This window comes from Schistocerca americana, chromosome 8 (assembly GCF_021461395.2).
Source record: "Schistocerca americana isolate TAMUIC-IGC-003095 chromosome 8, iqSchAmer2.1, whole genome shotgun sequence".
Taxonomy (NCBI): domain Eukaryota; kingdom Metazoa; phylum Arthropoda; class Insecta; order Orthoptera; family Acrididae; genus Schistocerca; species Schistocerca americana.
In genome coordinates this window covers 246,139,068-246,166,896 of record NC_060126.1, presented here as the reverse complement: position 1 = coordinate 246,166,896, position 27,829 = coordinate 246,139,068, and the positions used below count along the sequence as shown (strand labels likewise).

Genomic DNA, 27,829 nt, shown 5'->3' with positions numbered 1-27,829 from the left:
ATGTCATGTATGGTCTGGCGTCTCCTTACCAGCAACAGGTCCCAGGTTAAAACTAGTCAATTCCCTAAAAACACACACAGAGCATCGTTGCGCGAAAGTAGTAGGGAGCCACGACTTAGAACAAACAGAAACCACGCAGAATGTTAGAGAATGGCGACCCTGCCAGGATTTCTGCATTGTACTTAAGTGGGGGCCGACTGGGTAGTGTGACGGCTATCCTGATCTTGATGTCCCTTGACTAGTTGGTAATGGTCAGTTGTCGTTAATGTTGTATTATTTCTCATCTCAGGGCGTGATAATGTTTAATTTTCTTTGTGAGAAGAACACAGAAATTAATCTCCTTAAAATTTACAGTAAAATGGGATTCGTAGTAGAACTGGATATTTCGTAGTATCTTTCTCTGTTTAACTTTGATGGGTTAATCAATGATTAAAAACTATAATCTTTAATGAAGTCGTGACCAAATTAATTTTCACTCTTGGAAGTAAGTTAAATTCACGTGAAAAGTTATTTTTGCTAGTCTACAACAAAGTCAATGTTCATTAATGCTGGCTGCCAAAGATGCTATGCCTCCGTTAATTTTTCGTCCGATTTTAATTTTTAAAAAATGACAATCGCTGCGCTGGTCTGCGTAATGTAGCGATCAAAACCAATTAAAGTTCTCACAGTTTAAGCTTAGAATTAATTTCTGTTCACTGGAACTCCCTGTCTCAATTCCCTGAATTCATTTGAAAATTAATTATCATTTCTTTCAATAATCACACTTTTCTCTCATGCAAAGATAATTACAGGAGGATAAAACGGAACGTACTGCTGCAATTAAAACATTGCCTAGTTCCACACTATGTATTTTCACAATAAGCGCTAACACGAGCTAACAAAATACATACAACGTAAGAGAAGATGAGTTGAGATAAAACGATAAAAAGACAAAATGAAATCGAGACACTATCGTCTCGGCTATTTATATACCTATACAAAATAAACGTTGACGTAACTGTAACTTCTTACTCCTAGCAGTTCTTAGTACATTATTTACGCTTTTGAAATAGTTATTCTTAAATATTCATAGATATACAAAAGATAGTAACGAATTTAAAAAAGTGACTTATGGCCGTATAAGAGTGGCTTCATTTAAACACATGAAGCATTAAAACTTCACTTTTCTCTATTTATAGTCAATCGAGCTTCGAAACTTTATGGACTGACGGACGTATTGCTTTACTGATCACTTGGTTTCAGCAACCGCTGTTTAAATTTTTTTTTTTTTTATCTGACGATAACAGCAGCTGAAACGATGTGATCAATAAAGAAATATATTAATCGGTCTAGATGATTTTATTTGCAAAACATCCGTAAAAATTTCTTAGAGGAGTCAGGCATGAAATCAACATAGCACAATTCCAGAATTAATGTTTTACTTTACAGGCGAGCGTATGCTGCACTTTCGTGTATAGCACAATTTCATACAAAAAAACCTAAAACTATTGAATAACTGTACTTCTTCAATCACAGTTATTAACCTTATCAAATTATAATAACTACCTAGTTGCTTCCATGTTATTAACTAAGAGATTACAATTTGTACGAGATTTCGTATTTTTGACGTTGTCTGGTAGCACGAGAAACACGCGGACATTTGCTGTTTACAGCTACAAGGAGAATAACTTCGAACGTTTGGTAATTTTTCACGGTTGTCCTGAAAATGTTCTATATACGTGATTTTAATCACTTGAGGGTTTCTTTCATCAGTAACCAAATGCAACGTCACATTATCAAAAAACAGGACTCACGTATGTGAGAATTCTACATTCTACCCCTTCGGGTAATTCCTACAACTACATACATATTCCGCAAGCGACGGAAGAGCCAGAAACTTCGATATATCAAAATCTCTATGTATCTCCATAATAATTTCGATACGTATCAACGACACTTAAATTATCGATACGTTGGTCAATCATTGTTATTTAATATTTAAAGCGATATTATTCATTCTTTGTCTTTTCTTGACTCAGATGTACTGTAGTTCTCATCAGCAGATTTCTTTGCTCATTCCAGCCACTACCAATACCTTTCAATGGCCTTAATTTAATTTCATATTCAGTACTGAAGATGAGCACAAGATCTGAACATGAATCTATGTGTACTGGGTATTCATGACAGCTTGTTACTTTCGTGTGCCGTTCCCACTTTTGCAAATGATAGGGACGAGGTGAAAAACGCACATGTTTGGTGACAGTACTGTATGAGAATGGTGGAAATTACCACTCACTGCTCGCAGCTATGGAGCAGAAAGTGATAAGAGATCTTGTTGAACTTCTTACCCCCTTCAAACAAGTCACTGAAGAGGCTAGCAGCGCTAACTACGTGACTGCAACTTAGGCATCCTTATAACAAACATATTTTGACAAGAAATGAAGCGCGCAACTCCTTCTACATACTTATCATACTTCGATTAGGAATGGAGCACGAAACTCTTTCACCTGATTTATGAGTGTAAAAAATTCTGTATTCACAGGAATATTAGACTGACTTTTTCCTTTGGAAAAAAGTACTTTGCTTCCTATTGTTACAGTTTTGGATTCCTGGTTCAAATGCATTCACTTTTTTTCTCCCTTAGCAGTGTCAGCTTTAATAGTGGAAATAACACAGGAAATACGTTCCGACGGTAGGAGGATGGGTCTTCTGAAAGTAGAGCTTCATTTAACACAAAGACTGACAATCCTTCATTTTCGTCACCACTTAAAAAAACTGGTGACTTGAAGCCCAGTCATGAAAGAAATACTAATCTCTCATTCTGTGCCCAACGAGCTAATAAAATACCTTAATCGACCACATTCGGGGTGGAACTATTATTCCGTGTTTTGTTACAAATTGCTCAGAAATACTTAATATGCCAAGCCTCTTCGGCTTCATCCGAAAGAGGGGCTCCTTAAGAAACTTGGTTGTGTCAGATAACATAAGCAGTATGACATGGAACCATATCAAACGAAAAGTTGCAACATAAGCAAATTATTTCATAAATTCATGTGGGATGATGGAGGGGGAGTGGAGTTAGTGTATCTTAGTAGCACATATAAAAAAGAAAGCAAGAAAATGTACCATGTGATCAAAAGTATCCGGACACCCCCAAAAACATACGTTTGTCATACTAGGTGCATTGTGCTGCCACCTACTGCCAGGTACTCCATATCAGCGACCTCAGTAGTCATTTGACATCGTGAGAGAGCAGAATAAGGTGCTCCGCGGAACTCACGGACTTCGAACGTGATCAGGTGATTGGGTGGCACTTGTGTCATAGGGCTGTACGCCAGATTTCCACACTCATAAACATCTCTAAGTCCACTGTTTCCGATGTGATAGTGAAATGGAAACTTGAAGTGACTCGTACATCACAAAAGCGTACAGGCCGACCTCGTCTGTTGACTGACGGAGACCGCCGACAGTTTAAGAGGGTCGTAATATGTAATAGGCAGACATCTATCCAGACCATCACATAGGAATTCCAAACTGCATCCGGATCCACTGCAAGTACTGTGAGAGTTACGCGGGAGGTGAGAAAACTTGGATTTGGCAGTCGAGCGGCTGCTTATAAACCACACATCACGCCGGTAAATGCCACACGACGCCTCGCTTGCTGTAAGGTGCGTAAACATTGGACGATGGAACAGTGGAAAAACGTTGCGTGGAGTAACAGACCACGGTACACAATGTGGCGATCCGATGGCAGAGTGTGAGTATGGCGAATGCCCGGCGAAAGTCATCTGCCAGCGTGTGTAGTGGCTCAAATGGCTCTGAGCACTATGGGTCTTAACTTCTGAGGTCATCAGTCCCTTAGAACTTAGAGCTACTTAAACCTTACTAACCTAAGGACATCACACACATCCATGCCCGAAGCAGGATTCGAACCTACGTCCGTAGCGGTCGTGCGATTCCAGACTGTAGCGCCTAGAACCGCTCGGCCGCATCGCCCGGCGCGTGTGTAGTGCCAACAGTTAAATTCGGAGGCAGTGGTGTTACGGCGTGGTCGTGTTTTTCCACCCCCTTGTTTTTTTGCGTGGCACTATCACAGCACAGGCCTAGATTGATGTTTTAAGCTCCTTCTTGCTTCCCACTATTGAAGAGCAATTCGGGGATGGCAATTGCAGTTTTCAACAGGATCGAACACGTGTTCATAATGCACGGCCTGTGGCGGAGTGGTTACATGACAATAACATCCCTTTAATGGACTGGCCCATATAACACCTTTGAAATGTTTTGGAATGCCGACTTCGTGCCAGGCCTCACCGACCGTCCTTGATATCTCTCCACTGTGCAGCACTCCGTGAAGAATGGACTACTATTCCCCAAGAAACCTTCCAGCACCTGATTGAGCGAATGCCTGCGAGAGTGGAAGCTGTCATCAAGGCTAAGGGTGGGCCAACACCTTGTTGAATTCCAGCATTACCTATGGAGTCCACCACGAACTTCTAAGTCATTTTCAGCCAAGTCTCCGGATACTTTTGATCACATAGTGTATGTAGCAATTACCGTGGCACAAGTGTCACAACTACAATTAGCAGGCTGTGCGGAGAATTTTAAAATTAAGAATGGAGGAGTTCATAAATATAGTGGAAGAAAAAAGTGGCTTTAGAAGAGGTTGTTCATGTGTAGACAGTATCTTTATCCTGAGAGAGATTATGGAGAAGGGACTGGAAAGAATCTTTGCAGTAATTTGGTTTTCGTAGATCATCAGAAAGCATGTGACGCAGTGTCACTAAAGCTATTTTTCGAGGTGTTGCGGTCAGGAAAATTTTATGTAAGAAGTATCATAAACGGCTACAAGTCATAGAATTTGTCATTAAAGTAGGGAAAGAAATTTCTAGGGAGACATTCAGAAACAAACTATGGGAACGAAGCAAGGGCGCTGTCTTCCTTCCACACTCTGTAAAATGTATGTGAAGAAGACACTGGATCTGTGGTGTAGAAAGTGCATGGGCGTGGAGATTGAAGTCGGGAACCGGTGTATGTACTATGAAGTCGGGAACCGGTGTATGTACAGACATTTCTATGCTTATGCTATCGTTGCAGCAAACGATGAAGAGGATACATCACACATACTTAGGAAGTTGTTTGAAGAGTATAAAAAGTGAGATCTGAAGATTAATTTTTAGAAGACGGAATAGCTATGTTGCGGAGAAGAGGGAAGTAACCTGGACATTGACGGACACCTAATTAAAATTTCTGGAGAATACAAGTACCTGGATAGTATCCTATCACACGACGGAAGATTTAACAGACATATCAAGAAAAGGATCAGCCAGGGAAGGGCGGTTATCAGAAAATTAAACCTTTTACTTCGGTCATCAAAAATGAGCTTAAAAGTTTAATTTCATTTATACAAATCTATAGGTGAAGCAGTCACAAGCTATGGGCCTGAGTGTTGAGAACTCACAGAAAGAAATAAAAACAGACTTATAGCATTAGAAATGGATCATGTGAGAAGCGCCTGTAGAATTTCCTGGTTTGATCACTTCAGTCAGAAGTGTATAATGTTTGAAAGAATGCAGTATTTGTTCAATTTTTAAATTTTCGCTTATTTTTTCTATGGCTCTGTTAATTTTTTTTAGTTCCTGTAAATATTAGAAATATCGACCGATTTATCGAATAATCTATATTTTCGCCTAGATAATATCGATATCTTACACGCAATATCGATACAATATATAGCGATATTTTAAAAAATTGTCCGTCCGTATCGTAAGCTGCCGTACAGTGCGTGACGGGGAGTATCCTGTACCGCCACTAGCCATTTCCTTTCCTGTTGCAGACGCAAATAGAGAGAGTTAAAAACGACTGTAATAGTCATCATTGCCTTGAAGCATCCTGCATTTGTGGACTTGAGACCACAGCGGTCTCTCGGTAATTAAAGTACCCTTCTGAACTCTGACAGTGGAGACAGCGCTCGTGAACGTTTTCGCGTGACGTGTGCAGTCACTACTAGTTCACCAGATAAGCGGGCGCTGCAGTTACTTCGCGTCGCTGCTCGCAATTACGGAGTCGTGTTCTTAAGACAGCCTCGCAGCGATGCTATCTGCCATCTCTATTTGTTTCTGTCACGGGGAGGAGCCCCGCCATGTCATTTCACCTGTTAGCTCCGGCGGTCTGAGGGGTGGAGCCGGTAAAAAGCAGCAAGGGAAGAAAAAAAAGGGCAGAAATTTGTAGTCATTAATCGTCCTTAATTCCTACAACATTATAATGCCTCCAATTAGGCGCGAACCTCTTGTCGTTAATCATGCAGATCCGGTCACGAATTTTAAAAGGGGGGAACATTCATCATGCACGGTGCCCGCGCAGACGGACCCGTTGTCTGGCAGAAGTAATTACGTGGCGTCCGTCTAATGACCGGCGCCGTGTCCTCAGGGCGGCGGCGGCAGCTCCCGCTCGTGACCGCGTCGGTGGCAGCCGACAGTGGCGAGGGGTGGGTGATGGGGAGAAGAGGAAGCCGGATAATAGCGCATGTTATGGTACTTGCAGCGCAACGAGTGGCTTGAACTAGCGGAAGAGCAACCTGGATAATCGAGGAAGTTATGGTTCTTGCAGCGCAACGATTGGCTTGAACTAGCGGACCATCAGAGGTCTGAAATTGGTTTCACGCACGATTAACGCGAGAAAAGAAGCAACTGATCATTAATGGTGCGAGTGACTCCGCCACGGGAGTGAAGTCAGTAATCGGTGCTCTCAACATTAGTTCAAAAATGGTTCAAATGGCTCTGAGCACTATGGGACTCAACTGCTGTGGTCATCAGTCCCCTAGAACTTAGAACTACTTAAACCTAACTAACCTAAGGACATCACACACACCCATGCCCGAGGCAGGATTCGAACCTGCGACCGTAGCAGCAGCGCGGCTCCGGACTAGAGCGCCTAGAACCGCACGGCCACCGCGGCCGGCTGTCAACATTAGTCATGCCGTCACTAACGAGCTAGCCTTGGACAGTACATCAAACACTGATCTGATTTTCATCTGCACAGTGATACTATGAAAGGCGTTTTCTCCGCCAGTTTCGGTCAAAAAAAGGGGAAATTGTTGTGGAACGTCGTGGAATATTTTCGGTTCAGCCCCCAGAGTGTCATGAGGTTCAGTTTGGTGGCGGCGTTGTACGTAACCTTCAAAATGGCGTCTGCAACGGAGGTGCCTTCCAAGCAGAGATGATGATGATGTTTTGGTTTGTGAGGCGCTGAACTGCGCGGTTATCAGCGCCCATACAAATTCCCAACCTTTGCTCAGTCGAAACTCGCCACTTTCATGAATGATGATGAGATTATGAGGACAACACAAACACCCAGTCATCCTGAGGCAGGTGAAAATCCTTGACCCCGCCGGGAATCGAACATGGGACCCCATGTTCGGTAAGCGAGAACGCGACGGCGAGACCACGAGCTGCGGACTCCAAGCAGAGAGTTTCTATTGACGGAAATCCAGTGGTTCGCAGGCGTTTGCAGAATATCTGCGGAGACCTGGCAATGAACAAAAGCACGGTGAGTCGCTGAGTGAGGCGTCTGTGATCATCGCAACAAGGTCGCGCAAAACTGTCCCAGGTCCCGCGTGCCAGCCGGTTGCACACAGCTGTGACACCTACGATGTTGGAACGTGTGGACACTCTTATTCGAGATGGCCGACGGATCACAATCAAACACTTCGCTGCTAAACTGGATGTTTCTGTTCCAGGTGCTGACACTCTTATCCACCAGTTGGGTTCCTCCTGTCGGAGGTTCGAGTCCTCCTTCGGGCATGGGTGTATGTGTTGTCCTTAGCGTAAGTTAGTTTAAATTAGATTAAGTAGTGTGTAAGCTTAGGGACCGATGACCTTAGCAGTTTGGTCCCATAAGACCTTACCACAAATTTACAATTTCCACCAGTTGTGTTGTGTATTGTGTATTAGACAAGGGACCTAGAAACGACGGAGAGGCTTCGTCCCGGTGTAGCTCTCTGTGGTTCACAACCCCACAACATGCTACAGCAGTTCACTCACCCCACCGCCGCCCCACACCGAACCTAAGGTTATTGTGCGGTTCGGCCTCCAGTGGATCTCCCCCCCCCCCCCCCCCCTCCGGGTATGTCTCATACCAGACGAGTGTCACCCCAAATGTTTGTGTGGTAGAGTAATTATGGTGTACGCGTACGTGGAGACAGTGTTTGCGCCGCAATCGCCGACATAGTGTAACTGAGGTGGAATAAGGGAATCAGCTCGCATTCGCCGAGGCAGATGAATACCACCTTAAAAACCATCCACAGGCTGGCGGGCACACCGGACCTCGACACTAATCCGCCGGGCCAATTCGTAGCGGGGACCGGCACGTCTTCCCGCTCGGGAAGCAGCGCGTTAGACCGCGCGGTTAGTTGGGCTGGCACCAGTTGGGGTACTCAAAGGTTTCCTCGCCGCCTAACAGCAGACCGTAAAGAGTAATGAAGCACCATCTGTGCGGTATTGCTTGCGCGTTCCGAGGCTGATCGTGAGAACTTTTTGTCGACTATTGTCACAAGCGATAAAATTCGTTCATCGCTTCGAAGTGGAAACGAAACGGCAATCCGTGGAGTGGCACCGCATCACCTCTCTTCCGAAGAAAAAGTTCAAAGGCGCACCCTAAACCGGTAAAGTCATGTCGGCGGTCTTCTGGAATTCTGAAACGTTTATTCTGTTTAATGTCCTTCCTCAGGGTGCAACGATCAACTCTGAATTGTATTGTGCAACCCTCAGGAAACTGAAGAAACAGCTTCAGCGTGTTCGTCGCCACAAAAAAGGAAACGAACTTCTTCTTCTCCACGACAACGTGAGCCCGCACACAAGTGTGTGCACCCGAGAGGAGCTCACAAATCTTCGTTCGGCTTGTCCCGGCGGAGGTTCGAATCCTCCCTCGGGCATGGGTGTGTGTTTTTGTGCTTAGAATGTTAAATGGCTCTGAGCACTATGGGACTCAACTGCTGTGGTCATAAGTCCCCTAGAACTTAGAACTACTTAAACCTAACTAACCTAAGGACAGCACACAACACCCAGCCATCACGAGGCAGAGAAAATCCCTGACCCCGCCGGGAATCGAACCCGGGAACCCGGGCGTGGGAAGCGAGAACGCTACCGCACGACCACGAGATGCGGGCTTTTGTGCTTAGAATAATTTAGGTTAAGTAGTGTGTAAGCTTAGGGACTGATGACCTTAGCAGTTAAGTCCCATAAGATTTCACACACATATGAAATCTTCGTTGGACTGTTGTTCCCCGTCCACCCTACAGCACGCATCTCGACTTTCCGCCTCCTATCTGTTTGGCCCGATGACGGGTGCACTCTGCGTGAAGCAGGACATGAATAATCAGAAGGTTATTGATGCAACAAGACGCTAGATCTGACGCCGACCAGCAGAGCGGTGCCATTCGGGTGTACAAGCTCTTCCAGTAAAGGGTCGTAAGCCCATCGCATTGAACGGAGATTATGTTGAAAAATAGGGTGTTTTAGCTGAAGGAGTGACAAAAAAATATGGTACATTGGAAACTTGAATAAAACCAACATGCCCTCAAAAAAAAGTGTTGCATTACTTAATGAACGGCTCCCGTACATCTGAGCGGGTGAGCTTCAAAAGCTGCCACGTGAAAATTTCGGCCATACTGCGTTGTTCATGCCATCCGATTATCAACATCAAACTCTACAATGCGCTGAAAAGTTCAAATGGCTCGAAGCACTGTGGGACTTAACATCTGAGATCATCGGTCTCTAAGACTTAGAACTACTTAAACCTAACTAACCTAAGGACCTCACACACATCCATGCCCGAGGCAGGATTCGAACCTGCCACCGTAGCAGCAGTGCGGTTCCGGACTGAAGCGCCTAGAACCGCTCGGCCATACCGACAGGCTCGCTGAAAATTAATATTGCAATAGTCAACCACATGCTGTAATATGTCTTCGATTATTGGGGTGCATCGTGAACAAAACTAATTCATTATTTCACTTTCAGGAAACTACAATGTGTATGCACCAATCATAATGCTTCTCACCAAGTCACGCTACTTTTCGCTGCCTCGCTTCTAGGATCTTAGAGTAAGCATCAGTCAGTATTTTGTGAGCTACAGTTGTGAGTACCGAGTGTGTTGACAAGATGCAATGAGCAGAGAGTGCTACACAACGTAACCCAGGCGAAGCGGGAAGAACCTCGACAACTATATCCCAAAGAAATGCAAAATATAGGCTTCTATGAACCCAAAACGTCTGGGAATTGGGCAATGATGGTTAACGGTCACAAAATTTTGGTGAAGCATTTTGGTGAGCAATGGTCAAATGATACTCGTCTGCAGTACTACAAATGAGTGACTGAAAACAGCAGTGGGGTGCATACAGGTGAAGCAACTGAATCACTACTTCGATAACAATAAATGTACAATATACACGATCTGGTCACAATGTTAAAACCGCCTATGTTCGACGTCAGCGTACCATAACCAATCACAGACTGCAGGTGGCAGCACTAGCAGTGAAAAGTAAATGAAGAGCGTCGGGGAGCGCGGAAAGCAGAATAGTCGTTGTAATAACATGGAAACGGGATGACCTATCTGACGTCCAAAAGTGAATGATCATTGGATTTCAGGCCGAGGGTGGAATCGTTTTCGAAACGGCTAGGTTTGTAAACAGTTCCCGTGCCAACGTGGAAGAGTATAGCTTGCGTGGCAAAATAGCGCTAACCAAAACCGGCGCCGATGCTACTATGTTCGATGGGCCGGTGTGAGGTGGAGGTTACACCATTAAGTTAAGCAACGGTTTAGACTTTGTACATATGTACTGTTTGTGTTCCCCTTTTTTCGTTTATAAAGGTATAGCTATGGAGTTCTTTTAATCATTGACAAAGGTCTTCTTAGGCACTTGTGGGTTTTATTGTTCTGAAGAAGGTGTAGCTATCTACGCCGAAACCTAGGTTTCGCAATCGAGGCGGGTTTCTAGTTTTTTAATATATTAACCAACGATCGCTGACGCGCTGCGATGTTGAAGGTTCCATAGATATTTTTTATTTATGCGTATGGCTAGGGGCCCCCATTGGGCAGGCCGTTCGCCGGTCTTTCAATCTGACGCCACTTCGGCGACCTTCTGCCGATGAGGATGGAGGGATGATGATGAGGACAGCACAACACCCAGTCTCTGGGCGGAGAAAATTCCCCGGCCCAGCCGGGAATCGAACGCGGGCCCAGAGGATTGACAATCCGTCACGCTAACCATTCAGCTACCGGGGGCGGACAGGGTCCACATATGACAGGGGCGCACAACGGTTGCGGTGGTATGTACGGGAGAATAGCCGCTCAACTGTTGAGCAACTGACCGCCCAGATGAACAAGGGGCCTACCAACAGCGCCTCCTGAACGACCGTTCAGTGAGCGTTGCTGCGTGTGGGCCTCTGCGGCAGGTGCCTGGTTCATGCACCCGTGCTAGACTGCTCTTCATCGGCGAAGAAGGCTGGAATTTTCACTCCAATACTGCAACTGAACGTCCACTGAGTGGTGACAGGTTGCGTTTCCAGATTCATCATGTTTATATGCGTGTACGGCTTAAAACGTCTGAAAGAAAATCCCTGCAACAATCGTCCGATAGGGGCCAGACCGGAGGAGAAAGCGTTATGGTCTGGGGAGTGCTTTCGTGGCATACCCTAGGAAATCCCGTCATTCTAGAAGGCACAATAGATCAATGCAAGTACGCTTCTATACTTGCGGATTATGTCAACCCTCTATGTACAGTTAGGTTTTCCTCAGCACTACGCATCTACCAGCAGGGCAATGCAAGAAGTCACACAGCTCTCAGAGTACGTCTGTGGTTCCAAGATCGTCAGAATGAATTCACTATACGTCAGTGGATACCAAACTCCATGAATTTAAATCCGATCGAGAATCTCTGGACCCACTTCAATCGGTTTTTCGCGCCCTGGATCCTCAGCCGAGAAACCTAGTGCAGGTGATCACGTTACTGGAGTCGGAATCGAGGCCAGGAGAAATGCGAGCCGTGCAATGAACCTGTGACGTCACACTAGTCGGCTTGTCCGCCACACTTTGCGAACGCCCGGCTACGTGCAAGGCCCATGGGAAGTCAATCTGTTATTGAAAATCTAAGCACTAAGGGTCTTAACTTCGTCGTGTGCTGTCAAGAGCTTGCATGAATTTAACAGCGCAGTCAAAAATTATTAAATTCGTCCGAAACTGTTACTCGCTTTCCACTGGAGACAGCTGTTGGCACTCGTAAGATCTGTCGTGTCACGTACCGTGACGTATGCGCCACGGCCTATCTTTCTCGTGGGCCTCGAGTCGGAATGACCCCAAATACCTGTCGGTAACTTCCATAACCACACTGACTCTCTTCCTGCACTTCACGCAGTGGTCCGTGTTACTAAAGATGGTTATTCACGCTTTCGACAGGACGTCACATTAATGTGACTGGATGGCGTATAACTCAATTATAATCACACGGTTATTCAACAATATCTAAACAAAACGGTTAATTTTTTCGAAATACGTAGAGCTGCCTTGGTTTCCTCTGAATTATCACTCTTTTCACTAATTGAAAGACTCGTCTTTGTCCATCTGTAGCTAAATTGCTGAGTCCCAACATCAACTGACTCCTTTCATTTGTTATAACCTCCTTAAAAAAATTTGCTCGGATAAAACTTCTTCTACTGGACCAAAGGGTTTTCTATATGAAACATTACAACAAATTGATGGAATGCATTAAATTTCGTTAGACATAAATACTCAATAAGAAAGTGTAATGAACCAATTATATGCAGTTGTCATAACACTTGCAGTTAATAATTGAAAATGTGCCATGTTGTTTTGTGATGGACAATATCTCCATCATACATCAAGCCCAAGATCTTAATTTAGAAAATAATTTTGATGTAACAGGAGGCTCGATGAACATTTGCTCTTAAGAAGTAGTATTTGGCAATTTTTTCTCGAGACACACATTTCCTAGTTCTGGAAAGGTAATTAAAAGTATTATCATTGCGTCTGCTTTGCTTCTGAGAATTGGAATTACGAATATTAGAAAATTAATCGAGTTCGTCCTTCACAATCTATCTCAAATTGGAATAAACCACGTTTTATTGTTGTTGGACGTGATTTATAGAGATAATTTACTTCATGTTTCACCTTGTATGGTAGGTCGGACACGCACTTTTTTTTATTGGGAGCGGCAAACTGAGGGTGTGAGGAAATACGACGAAGGGTAAAAAAAGGAGCAGTATGTAATTTTATGTTGCATAAATGAAACCACTCACAAGACTCCCGTCGCAAAGAAAAAGTGTAGCACCAAGTTAAAGTATGCAAAAGTTGTAATTATAGCGAAATATTCAAAACTATGTAACGACAAAGTGGAACATGTCAATGCTGGCAACATAATCCGTGAACATTTACACTTTTCAGGTGTGCACGAGCTCAGGAAAAGGTTATGTAATTACATAAAGGTTACGGCTCTAATAATTAGAGAAATTGTGAGATGGAATCTGATGACGGCACGTAATCTATTTATTTCGAATAGCACCGAGACAGGAACCGAGCCCAGCGACATCATCCGATGGATGGAACACCAGTCAGAGTACCACATAACCCTCAGTCAATATGACACTGCCGGGAAGTTTAGAAACCAACCCAGAATAACGGTGTGAATTTGGTGACCAGGACTTGGACGCCAACACCTCCTTCCTCGCAACGGTAAATCCTGTAGGTGTGATTTTGTCACTTGCAGATCTCGATGTGACTACGTAAGAGTCCAGAGCCGTGGCACAGGTGTGAGTTAGCGACCTCGACTGCGGAGTCGTGCGCAAGGTTGCTACTCGACAGAGCTCATCGACTCATACTTTATGTGACTGAATGCCTGCGTCTTATTAAACAAACAGACGTTATTTTCTGAAATGACGCCGTAAAGAGATAATGCCAACTGTTAGAAAGAAAATGAATGTTGCTCCTATGTGCGCCTGTTCCGTTGTAATTGAGGAAGAATGACACAAGATATGTCTACGTCATTGCTCTCCGGATTACTTTTTAAATTTAGAATCATAAAAAGTGTAATTGCAGGTAACAAGGAGAAATTACGGCGGAATAGAATGTAATGGTCTTCTTACACATAGCTGAACTGCAGCCGTAGCTTCGCGGTGCTCAGCGGGAGGTACGGCTGGCCATTATTGCCAGAGATGGTAGATAGCGCTCACGCGGACCTGTTCCACAGCCGGCGCTGTGTTTACAAATTTTCCGCACGAGACAAATTGTACCTTACATAGGTTATTACGGTACTCTCATATGCGATTAGGCGGGGGCAGCGGGAAGGAGCCGATATAATAATACTCACTACTAGCTCAAACAGTCTGCGTGGACAGCTAGGGGCAGAAGCGACAGCGTGGGCACATGACACGATACCAGCGCCGCAAGTCAAACTTCACTGATACGAGCGCACGCCTGCATGCCAATTGTTCACGAAGTTATAGCATTTATTGTAAAGTGAAACTTCAAGAGACTATAAGGCAATCAGCAAATAAGTGACTGGCAATTATTTTCGTCAATCTGTATTATTAAGAAACTGTCCCGGACGCGCGACCGCTACGGTCGCAGGTTCGAATCCTGCCTCTGGCATGGATGTGTGTGATGTCCTTAGGTTAGTTAGGTTTAAGCAGTTGTAAGTTCTAGGGGAATGATGTTCCATAGTGCTTAGAGCCTTTCTTTTCTGAAATTTTTGCTCGCTGTCACCCCCACAACACGAAACAGTGAAAGAGAAGAGGTTTACCGTTTACTGCATGTCCGCTGTTAAGACCTCAGCACCACGCATAAAGTTTTAAGTTATGACTTCTTTACTACTAACTCTTCTTGCAACACACTTTTCAGGCAGTATAAACATGTATCACAGAGTGTACCTGCAAATTATATCACATCATTGTACGACGCATAGTTCAGCAGCTGTAACGTCATAAACATTAAGATTCATGATAAACTTCCCGTTGCTTAAAAGGGAGCGCAAGTTACCCAGCCTATATTAATCCTGTTTAAATGGTTCAAATGGCTCTGAGCACCATAGGACTTAACATCTGGGGTCATCAGTCCCCTAGAACTTAGAACTACTTAAACCTAACTAACCTAAGGACATCACACTCATCCATGCCCGAGGCAGGATTCGAACCTACGACCGTAGCGGTCGCGCGGTTCCAGACTGAAGTGCCTAGAACCGCTCGGCCACACCGGCCGGCTATTCATCCTGTGTTTCGTAGTGAGAGCTCTTAGCGACTTCCAACGAAACTTATAGATAATTTCAAAATTTTCTGAACTATGTATATTTTACATGTTTAATGTAAAATACGTAACATATTTGCAGAGAGTTCGGGCTTTTGAAGCTATTTTACAGAGGGAAGTTAGATTTTTAAAGACTAGGGAATTTAGTGGTACCTTCCTGAATAAAATCGGATATTGCACACTTCAAAAAATAGGTAGTAACACTGTTTTCCATAAAACGACTCTATTTCTGCTGAAATAAAGCAGATTATAAGGAAATTACACCACCCCGATTTAGGAAACTTGAGTTTCGTCGATTGTTGTACTATCTTTGTGTTTTGTGATCATTCATGGGTGGCAACATTCAGACATTTAGCAAACATGTAAACTCGTATGTTGTTCCACGAATGGATCATTCCCTTCAGATATTCCTTACCGACAAATGTAGGAGCTGACAGGTGTGAACATTACTACCTGTTTAAGAAGTCATGGTTGCAAAATAATGACAGAACTTATTCATAGATGAAAGGAAAACAGAATGAACCTGTACCCGGAGAAGAACTGTTTCGTTCCCGAATAAATCAAAGGAACACTCAAGGTAATACTGACCAGACAGCTTATCTTAAAAGGTAGTCTGGAGAAAGGCAAACATACGTTATTTCACTGCACGTTTACACAAAACTTGCGACTTTGTCGACTGGAGTATTCTCCCTCAAATTCTGAAGTAGCAGGGAAAAGTTGTATAAACTACGTGTTACCTACAGCCTGTACAAAAATCAGACTGCAGTTGTAAGAGTTGAACGCGGTAGTTAAGACTAAATTGAGACAATGGTTATACACCATGATATTCAACCTGTGCGTTAAGGAAGCGGGAAAGGAACGGAAGAAAAATTTAGGTAAGGCTATTAAGGTACGAGGAGAAGATATAATAACCCAAGTCTACCAGTAACAAATTAATTATGTCAAAGATGGCAAAGGACTCGTACGAACTGTTGAACGGAATTGAGAGTATCTTTGTCAGAGAGTATAAGATGAACATCTACAAAAGCAAAACGAGATAAGTGAAGGGGATGCCGAAGCAATTCAAGTCGGAAATGAGACACTAGAAGTAATGGATTTTTTTTATTTAAGCAGCGAAATAACTGACGATGATTTAAGGAGAGATGATATCAAATGCTAACTGTCAACATTTAATATTTTTTAAAATTTAAAAAACCTCTCTCACACCGGCCTGATTTAGCTTCACTGATGAGGATAGTAAAAACATGCATATATTAAGGGAATTTTCATTAACAAAGCAGGCTTATCACATTCACACAGTTCAATACTGTTCTATCCTGATTAAATTGAGCTTAACTTAAATTCCATAAGGCAGTGAACAATTTCGAAGTCTCGGTGCGACGAAAATTGTCAGTCGATCTCCTGGAAACATTTGTAATAATTATTAACTTTCGGTGATCACATGGGGAAGACCGGAGATCTGTTGGTAAGACCGTGTTAGCCTATTTATTTGAAGTAACTGAATATCTTGAGCATACAAAACGGCAGGTTCGTCCAGTGTAAATCAGACGTTCCCCACTGATCCCGTGCAACACAGCAGACACTGTCAATAATAAACGGTTAAATAATACGCGAACACACTTACTTTAGTTTGGTTCATGTATTAAATTCCTTCTCATACAGAATCTCATCAAGATGGCGACTAGCCCAACAATACATACATATACATCCTCCTTTCACAACTAATCGGCAAGAAGTCCCCTATTCTTTTTCCCTAAGAGAAAACATAGATAGCAGAGAAGCTATTCCATGGAGTAAATGGACGCTCCAAGGAATAATTGGGCTTGAAACTACTTTGCATTGATAATCGGTAAGATAAGAAGAGATATTTCGAGATATGTACTGAGTTATATAATTTATAAAATTTCTGAAAATATCGCGGAGAGACCGCTGCAAGAGACATTACAAACAGCAAGAAAAGCAATTCTGAACAAGAGAAATATTTTAACATCGGTTTTTAACCTGTCTTTTCTGGAATTATTTATCTGGATTGTAGCCCTCCACGGAAATGAAACATGGACAGTAAATAGTCTAGATAAATGAGAATAGTGGCTTTTGAAATGTGGTGCAACAATGCTGAAGATGGTATGGCAGATTGTGCATGTTGTGTCCGTCGGTGTAACAAGGCGGATGAACTCCTCTACACTACATCAGGCACTATATAATGATTAAAAAATAAATTTATTTATTTACTATATACACTGAGGTAACGGAAGTCATGAGATAGTGCTATACACATACAGATGGCGCTAGTACGGGGGACGCAAAGTATAAAAAGGCAGCCCATTGGCGAAGCTGTCACATGTAGTCACGTGATTCATGTGGCAAGGTCTCCGACGTGATTACGGTCACACGACAGGAATTAACATGCCTTGAACGCGGAGTGGTAATTGGAGCTAGACGCATGGGACATTCCATTTCGGAAATCGTTAGGAAATTCAGTATTCTGAGCTCCACTAATACCTAATTTCAGGCAATATCTCTCAGCACCTACTACGCACTGGCCGACGGTCTTCACCTACCGGCAGAGAGCTGCGGTATTTGCAAAGATTTGTCAGTGCTCACAGACAAGGAACACTACGTGAAATAACAGCATAAATCAATGTGGGATGTACAGCTAACGCATCCATTAGGACAGAGTGGCGAAATTTGTCGTCAATGGGCTGTGGCAGCAGACGAACGATGCGAGTGCCTTTGCTAACAGCACGACATCATTTGCAGCACGTCTCCTGGTGTTGCGACCATATCGTTTGGACCATAGGTGACTAGAAAGTTGTGGCCTGGTCAGATGAGTCCTGATTACAGTTGGTAAGAGCTGATGGTAAGGTTCGAGTATGGCTCAGACCCCACGAAGCCATTCACCCAAGTTTTCAACAAGGCATTGTGCGAGCTGGAAGTGGCTCTGCAGTAACGTGGACAATGTTCACATGGAACGGAGTTGGTCCTCTGATCCAACCGGACCGATTATTTACGAGAAATGGGTATGTGCGGCTTCTTGAAGACGCCATCCATGGGCTTCATGTTCCCAAACAACGATAGAACTTTTATGGATGACAAGGCGCCATGTCGCCAGGTCAAAACTGCGCCCGTTTGGTTTGAAGAACATTCTGGAAAACTCGAGCAAATGATTTGACCACACAGATCGCCCGACATGAACCTCATAGAACGTTTATGAGACATAATCGAGAGGTCAGCTTGTGCGCAAAGTCCTACGCTGGCAACTCGCAAGAATACACTGCTCTTGCAGTATGTTTTAGTGGGCGACAGGCGACTAAGAATTACCGCCCTGAGAGGAATCACTTTAACCAGTAAAGCTTCCACTCGACTAACACTCCCATGCATCTGCTAAACTGCTTTTGCCCTTTAACTGTGTTTGTTGTTGATAGCCTGCGTTAGAGTTTATTACAGTTATGAGAATCTAAATGAACCTGAATGCCGAAATAATGTTAAGAAATGATGACTCTGTCATTATTTTTGTCTGTTGTTGATAGGTCATTAATATATTGATTAACATATCAACAATCGATAAATCTATTTTAAAAATTATGGAACAAGTTTATTGATTAATAATTGGACAAAAAGCATGATGAAAAAAATAAATATGCAAAGAACAATTGAGAACCCTGTGTGACGGATGGTTGGCAAAGACTAAAATTTGTCTGATTGAACTATTTACTCTGGCTCTAGATATGGATAATGCTATCTGAAATTATCTAACACAGAAAAGACCTTTATGGATTTATTCTGTACAGGAGTTATACTACGTTGCTGCAGCTGAGAACAAGTGGCGAGATTGTGATCTTGTTTGCCGTAACAAGCCAGAGCACCAACACAATACCCCTCTTCTCGATGTACGGCACTGCCTCAGGGTGATATTTGTGGTTCAAGCGTCTGCACAGAAGCTATATGCGGCGCCTGTAATCCGCTTTCGCGGGCGTGAAATATGGAAAGTCGCGGCTAGCGATCTGTTAGATGGATCACAATTACTCTCTAACAAAGCCCTGAAATCTCGGAAGATTCCAGCGTGTGGCACTACCTTTCGCCGGTCATAATATGGACCAATTAGGCTCACTTATATGGCAGTGCACCCAAGGAGATCAATCGTCAGGGCGGCAGATTCTCACAGATATGAATGCTATTGTCACAGCGAGTTGTGCGAGGCGAGTGACGTCTAAACTGTTAGTACAGCTAAGTTCTCGCAACAGGATCCTCAGTCAAGACCAGTGTTAGTACAGAGTCACGCTCAGGACAAGTGTACCAAATGCACCCCACCCATAACAAAAGTTAAGATTAGTATCCTCTCCAAACTGGAGTCTGAATCAGAAAACCCACTTCAGACAGGAGTCTGAATCGGAAGACCCGCTCCAGACAGAGGTCCATATTGGAAGACCAAGTATCACATCTCCTCATTTTCCAGCAAACCTCGGTAAACTCTGCAAAAACAGTACCACAACTGTTCCCACAAGGGTTTTATGCTAATCGCAAGACTCCATGAGTTCCATGTGCCCCCTCTAATCTGCTCTACTTATCAGCCGATCCTAATCAAAGTTAATAATATTCTTTACTTTTCAGGAGAAGCGACCAATCCATGATTCACAAATTCCTATGCAGGGAGGAGGAGATGTTATACTCCCAATCGCTTTTTCTTACCACCACTTTAGGCAGCGTGTTGTTTTGAGTTTCCGTAAAGCTCTATAATGAACAACACATTTATCGTAGAGATCGTTATCTGGACGGCCCGAACGTTACGGTTGTCCGACAAGGGTCCTGGCTAAACCAACGAAAGTGCTTTCGTGTCCCAACATGGAACATTTCAGATCCACCATAGATGTTACCTTCCTTGTAAAACTGTTTTGAAAGTCTTTGGCTTCCCAAAAAACTCTGCTGCCTTAGGGATGCACCGCCTGACGGCTCCCTCGATAGTGTCCTGTCCACAGTGAACATGGAAATTACCGAATTTTTATGGCTGCCATCCCCGTTCATAAAGGGCAATTATAACAATGTCACAATGCATTGACTGGGCGACCTAGATTCCTCTTGCGCCCCCAGCCTCTGCCATGACAAGAGGCGCCTAACAGCTAAGTACAGGGAAGCCATTTTCCGCCTTGTCCACCAATCGCATTGTTCATACACTGTGGGAGAAATTCTTTGGCCAAGCATTATGTCCCCAGTAAGTGCTTCGAGATGTTCGTTTCCCTGATAGCTGCATTCGGTTTTCAAGCCCCAAGCATTCACTGCAAGAAATGACCAAACTGCCTGTTTGTTCTCAACTCCAGAAAAATACTATTACAAGGAGAGCCACCATAAGGACCCTGCATGCATAACAATGTACACGCTTTTATCAATGCATGACTTACAGATAACTTCCTATCGTCTCACAAATACGATGTCTTGGGTGAAAAATCAGCATTAAATTATACTTTTGAATATGGAGAATACGTGAGAGAGTGACTCGTCCTCTCTCAACTCTTTCGAAATTATCGACGGCGATAGAGACAGTATGGCTCAATATTTCTGCAGGGGACGTCCAACGATTTGCTGAGTGCATGCTATGTCGAGTAGCTGCACTAAATCGGGCAAAAGAAGGTCCAACATGGTATTAGGAGGTATACCATGGCTTTTGTCATCTCAGTGTATATGGTGTTAAGTAGATATAACTTTGTATCTTGTATTTTTCTTCTTACTAGCAGTCGGAATCGCAGTGGCATGTCGTTTTGTTTGTAAAGTCCTACTGGTGTCGTACTCAGTTTGTAAGAACTCACTGCGTTGTCGTCCATACGTATAATCTGAGACTGGTCTTTGGATAATCTGAAAATTATCTGAGTGGGAGCTGTGAGTGCAGTGGCTTAAAAAACACAATCACAACTGCACGCTGTGAGGTTGAGACGAAGAAAATTGAGTGTCCAATCTCATCTGCGACGTTTTTCCGACTCTCAAGGTTTTCTAAATATTTTCCTGAATTATGATGATAATATGACAGTATACCTAGCACTCATTGGGTGCATAGTAATTTCAGATTCATAAATAAGCAATATCCCACAGAATTTCATTGCTCGTTAGATACCAATTGCTAATATAGTTGCAGAGATCTAATTAGTTAACCCAGAAATTTCGTTAATTACGAAATATTGTTAATTGAACTAATTCGTACAGTACGACTTTACATAGTTAGTGAGCGGTAGGAAATATATTTCGGCATATTAATGCCCATCATTTGAAAGTACGTATCTAAAACTTTTCTGTAAGTTATCTAAAATTGTCTGAAACTAATTATCTTCTGAATTAATTACATTTCAGCTCAGACCATTGCTAATTTCAGTTAATTCTTATGTCATAATTATTGATAGATTCTGAAATGTGGCTTTACAGTTTTGTTGATATATTTGGATGTTCCATTTGACATGCAACATTAGTTCATTAACTCACTAATTAGAAAGTTCAGTATTTTAAGGGTCATAAAACATTTTATTTAAGATGGTTGCCATCATTAGTGAGTAGTGTAAAACATATCGTTCGTAGGCGAAATTATGCAATTATAAACCTAGCACATGTGAGATCAGGCAGTCTGTGGGTGACAGTAAAGTGAGCAACGTCTATGTCTCTTGCCGTGAGCAGTGTGCTGTAGTCCAATAACTAACATTCTGAAATGTTCGTATATATTGCCTCCAGTGTGTTCTCTTCACACATGGGTTAAATTCATGTCTTCCGTGATAGTAATAACGAATTAGTTCCGAGAGGGAACTTATTAGAGGAACACAGTGAATCTTGATTCCTATGAACAATGACTGGTTAATGGGGCAGTTTGACGGACTTGCTCATTATTTTTGGACTCTCGTTATTGTTTCAAGATCCTTAAATGTGTATGAGGTGATCCGGTGAACTGATGCGTTATATTTTTGCCACATGTGTATCCTTTTGAGCCGCTGGACTGTGTTGCGTGATTACTGCACTAGTGCAATTTAACAATATATGAATTAGTGTAGGAGGTAACAAACTGCTTTCCTTTAATTTGTACTATCTGAGAGACCCGAAACTGGCCATATCAGTGAATACTTTACAGCAAAAGTGTAATTAACGTGTTTTAAATCTACCTCCGGTGTCGAAAATGAAATTTGCTGAGGGGTAAAAACTAAACGATGCGATTCTGTTTCAGTCACGAAGCTAAATTATTTTCAAAAGATCGTTACTACTATCATAATTTTGTAAAATTTCAATACTGATTATATAGGTTATCATTAATTACTTTTTATCAATCAGTGGTATTAATGCGATGGAGATTACAGGCTCCTTATATGCTCACCCACTACGCAAATATGTTGTGTTTTGTCTCGTACATCGCTGACGATAAAAGTGAGACATGTACGTAACAAATGCCAAATATCTGAAGAAAACTTCTTCTCCAAGTTGTAGATAGTACCTGAAGTAGTCCAAAAATTGCTTCACTATGCGTTTCGAAACAGATAAATGAATTCACAGCGTGATACAGTGTCTACAACACTATAGTAGCCCTCATGTAGTTACTGCTTTTATTGTTATTAATATTACTGTTACTGGTTGTGGTCAGAAACAAAGAATTAACAGCCTGTTCTTCAAATTTCTGTCAGTTCAGAATTAAGTGATTTACGTAAAGTAAGTGTAGCGCACACATTCTAACTTGGTTGATTTGAGGTGACGTGTGCAGGTCAAGCAAGTGCCGCAACGGAGAGGAGTGACCCAGTGGAAGCATGTTTCGCAACAAGTGAACAAGTGTCTAACGTTACTGTGGATAGTTAGCTTTCGTATCTATCAAGGAATTGTGAGTAGCACTTGCGATGCACCACGAATTTCATCATTCATTTTAACGCACACAGAACTAAGTATCATTCATCTTTCAACATTTTAAAAATAGAAGTTTCCAAAAAAAGTCATGCATTGTACAGTTTAGTTAGGTGCTGAAGTTGGTGATAATGTGGAGGAAGAAGGGGCAACAGATGCTTGGGGGGGGGGGGGGTCGATGGAACGAGGGAACTAGCTAATTACTAATTACACTCAGGGGTACTGGACTAAGGAAGGTTGGGAACCACATCTATAGCCTATCAGTGGCACTAACACCTTTCAGCCAGTTTTGGAGCCAGGGCAGCTACCAAGAAGAACAAAATAGACTTATGCAGAAGGAAGCAGGTTTGTTTCAAATGGTGCCCCGTGGTTTCGGAGCACTTTACAGTGTAAGCATCGTGTTAACGAACTCTAATAACCTGAGGATTACGAAAATTACAATGATAACCTGTTAACAGCGGCTGTTATACCGTGTGGCGAAGTAATAGACAGAAATTTGACAGTGTTTTGAATAACGAACTGTGAATTATTGACAGTGTACAGTGTACATATACATTGATTTTGGAACTGTTATGTCGGGATGCAACATAAACTGCAGACAGTAGACGCCATTAATTTGTCAAGGTAATACAGCCAATCACAGTACGAGTACTTGGCCGACGTCATAGATCGCAACTCAGCAACCGGTCGATGCGAGAGGTCGATTCAGCTAAGCAGCGACCGATTGATGAATACTGACTAGACGGCGTCTAGCAGATCAACACGAGACATTATCAGTCAATGCGAGGTCTACGGAACACGAGGCATCAGCAGATGACGCGAGGGTTGTGGACAACACCAGCTAGCAGTCAGCGCAAGTTCGTCGTGGGCAGAGTACCTCACGTGACTAGCACCAATAACAGCCGTTTGCAGCAGGGGCAGAGGCGATAGCGAAAATAGTTTTATCACTGTCAGAATGAATAGAAGGGAGGGAAAGGGCCAAGAGTTTGATGATATTGGGCAGTTAGTGGACATTAAAACGAGAACTTCATGACGAGAGTTTGTTTGAGGACAATGAGGATGAGTATAATTTTGTATATGATAACAAAACAGTAGTTGGAAGTGAACCAATAGATGACAGTGGGTTTCGATCTGGATTAGAATTAACTTTGTACAGTAAAACGAATAATAGTCTTGTATTAAATGAGATGTCTAGGCCTTCATCTACTGAACGTGATGATGATGAAGTAGGTGGACACGAAGCAGAAGAAGATAGCCGGCCGCGGTGGTCTAGCGGTTCTAGGCGCTCAGTCCGGAACCGCGAGACTGCTACGGTGGCAGGTTCGAATCCTGCCTCGGCCATGGATGTGTGTGATGTCCTTAGGTTAGTTAGGTTTAAGTAGTTCTAAGTTCTAGGGGACTGATGACCACAGATGTTAAGTCCCATAGTGCTCAGAGCCATTTGAACCATTTGAAGCAGAAGATACAAGTAAGGGGGAGTTGAAACACAAGGTCACAATACTATGTATAGCAGGATCTAGGAGGTGTAATGACTGACGAGTAGTTGATGAAAGATTTGGGTGAACTACGTAAACAAACGGTTAATGACATCGGAAAGAACATAGTAGTGTAAAATCAGACACAGGTTCGGAAACAGACACAAGCATTAATGACTTAAGGGATGGGATCAAAAGGGATTTAAGTACTCAAGATTACATTGGGGCTATAAAGAAAGAAATTGGTACAATTAACACTGATATTATTAGTTCAAACAAAAAAGTTAATGTAACTCTTCAAGCTTTCCCGGCGGATGTGCTGTAAATAGTATCCACGGGTTTGCCGCCGGATCACCTTGTGCTATTTCCACAATATTTCCTCGGAGCAACTGTCAGACATCTTCAGGTACGACTGACGGTATCCGCACGTCGACGCCCCATTTCTCGAGCACACGCGCGAAGAATGCGCAGGCGTGGAAATCCCGCATGTGCAACGATTTGCAGTTACATGGTGCCATATTCAAACTCCCTCTGCCGAAAATCGCAGAGCGGCTCTCCTACGCTCTGTACTCTGTGTTTTCCATCAGTGCGGCCAGACGTTACTCACCAACGGCCATACTAGACCAGTGTTATTACGGGCCTGTTATCGAAGAATCTTAATTTTCGCGTCGTCATTTAACGGCAGCCAATGCTGGGTTCCAGGCCGTGCTCAGTTGAAATCCTGCATCCTTGTTGATGAGATTATCGGCTGTACGGATGTGTATTGCTTCCTTAATGACGCAATCCCAGAAAGATGATGCCGGGGGTTAGACTTCCGTCTTTTCATAAATCATCCGATGTCCCAAATTCAGACAGTTTTCCGCAATTGCCGACTTTTACGACTGACGAAGGTGTGTATGACGCTGATGTTCATCGCAGCGTTGTTGTACTGTGCGGCATGTCTAGCCTATATATGCTGCCCCACATTGACAAGGAATCTTGTATATATCACATTTCCTCAGGCCAAGGTCATCTTTAAATGAACACAATAGGTTTCTCAGTTTTGCAGATGGTTGAAAAACACACTTAATTCCATACCTTCCAAGGACTGCTGTAAAACTTGAGCTAGAAGGTAGAACTGACAATGTATCTCAAGTTATGTATGAAAGGGCAAAATTAGTAAAGAAGGATTATACTGCTAATGCAAATACAATCACGTTATGTGAAAAGAGTGTGGAAGTTGTTGACCAGACTGTTATAGTACCTAACTAAATGAAATCCAAGAAATTTTGTTCTGACAATAGAGAAGATCTTGAAAGTCAAATGAACCAAATTACTGCTGAGCTGCAGAGTACGATAGAAGTAGTGTGTTCAGAAGTATAGGATAAGTGTGTGGCCATAATTGATAAGGAAAAGTAGAGAAGGTTAATGAGGAAGTGGATTTTAAATTTGTGGAGATGAGAAAGAAAGTATATGAGGTAAAGAATGCTTCACTGGTGGGTGTAATGTGTCTCGTGTAAATTTGTTTGTGAGTTGTAAGAAATTTAATGTTTTGAACCATGCGACACAGTACACCCTCTTGATTTCATTAGATAATTTAATAGCTTTCCTGATGTACGAAGTGATGAGGGGACATCTAAAAGTAGACTCATACGGTTGGAAACGCCTTCCGTGATCCGGTAGAAATAATTATTTATTTATGTCTAAGGAAAGACATATTTTGCATTAAGTGCAGCAGTCATGTAACGCTGATTGTCTGAGTGCTAATGCCAAGTTTATTGTGATCGGCGCAGCATTAACATCTCTGTTACTATTATAAATAACGATGCGTGATCGATTTTGCGCTCTCTATTGTTCTAGCGCCTTTCTGTTAGCCTCTCGAACTATCAGATTCTATCGAACTATCAGATTCTATCTTGTCAGACATTTTAGTTCTAGTGAGTTCTATTTCTTAATATTGTAATTTTTCCTTGTGTCTTATGACATAGCATGCATCGCAAATACTGCGATATTATTATTTTCAACGATGATTTCCTCTGATGACAAGCATTCTAATTTCTAAACAGGACTAAACTTTGTAAACGATAAGTAATTTTCGCCGTAAGTTGGCAAATTCCATTGTGTTTTCTTTGCGGAAGATGTTTGCCATGAAACTTGTAACTGCACGAAACAAATTTTCTAAATAATAATCTGAATTATTGTAAAATAATAACCTGAATTGTTGTTAACAAAGAAAAAGGTTTACGAAAAATTATTTATTAGTTAGGTTTACAGAGTCTCGGATGTTCTATATTTCATCGTTAGTCGACCCCACTTCTGGACAGTAATAAGAAAAAATATTTTTCTTAGCAAAGTTTTACCCTGCTCTTTAAAAGTTAGCCGGTATACCAGCCAAAATACAATATATTTACCGTTGAATTACTTCTTCTAGAACTTCGCTGCAGAAACTACAAAAGGTAAATTTCATGTTACTAACTTAACTTATAAAAGTTTCTATTTACTGTCAATATAAGTCGTCTCAGTTATAAAATAGTCTCTCTATTTAACAAGCTTTAACATTCTTTCAAGTAAAATATAAGTAGTAAGTTATATTTTAAAGGAGACGTGACTGAATCTTGTAATTCATGGAAAGAATTCAAGTCATTATTTTTGAAAGAATAGTGGTTAAGGATAAACAACAAGCAAAACTAAGTGATTTTTGGTCAGGTGAAAAATGCGTTTCTAGGAGAGGCACGATTAAAGGATTTCATCAGTATTGGATTAAAAAATTAAACATTTGGACAAGTAATTGGGCAGCAAAGCCGTAATTATGGATTTAGGAAATAAGTCACCACGGAAGGTTAGAGAATAAGTGACGCCCGCTCATAGAAGCAATATTAATGAATTTTTTAATTATATGTGAAAAGTAGAAAGGGTAAACCCTTCTGTTGATGACAGGAGACACTTCGATCAAAGAAACCAGAACAAGGGAGAGTATTATGTAAATAGGATGAGCAGGTCCCACCCAGATAGAAGGAACAGGGGTTAAAGAAATAACTTCATAAATAATAGTAATAATAAACAGAGATGTCCAGAGACAGAAGTGTGGGGAACCTTCAGTAGGATGATTCTGGGCATTTAAATTCAGATTTGCTCCAGTTACAGCTCAAACCTGGGCAGGACACAGGAAAGAGCCTCTTGTAAATAACAGTAATTTATTTCCAGGAAGTGTACATATACGTACATACACGGATAAT

At 42.4% G+C, this 27,829-nt stretch overlaps 1 pseudogene; it reads left to right on the top strand.

The window, feature by feature from the left end:
• The first annotated feature begins 23,719 nt into the window (after positions 1 to 23,719).
• Positions 23,720 to 27,829, top strand: part of LOC124545721 — a 90,005-nt pseudogene continuing 85,895 nt past the window's right edge.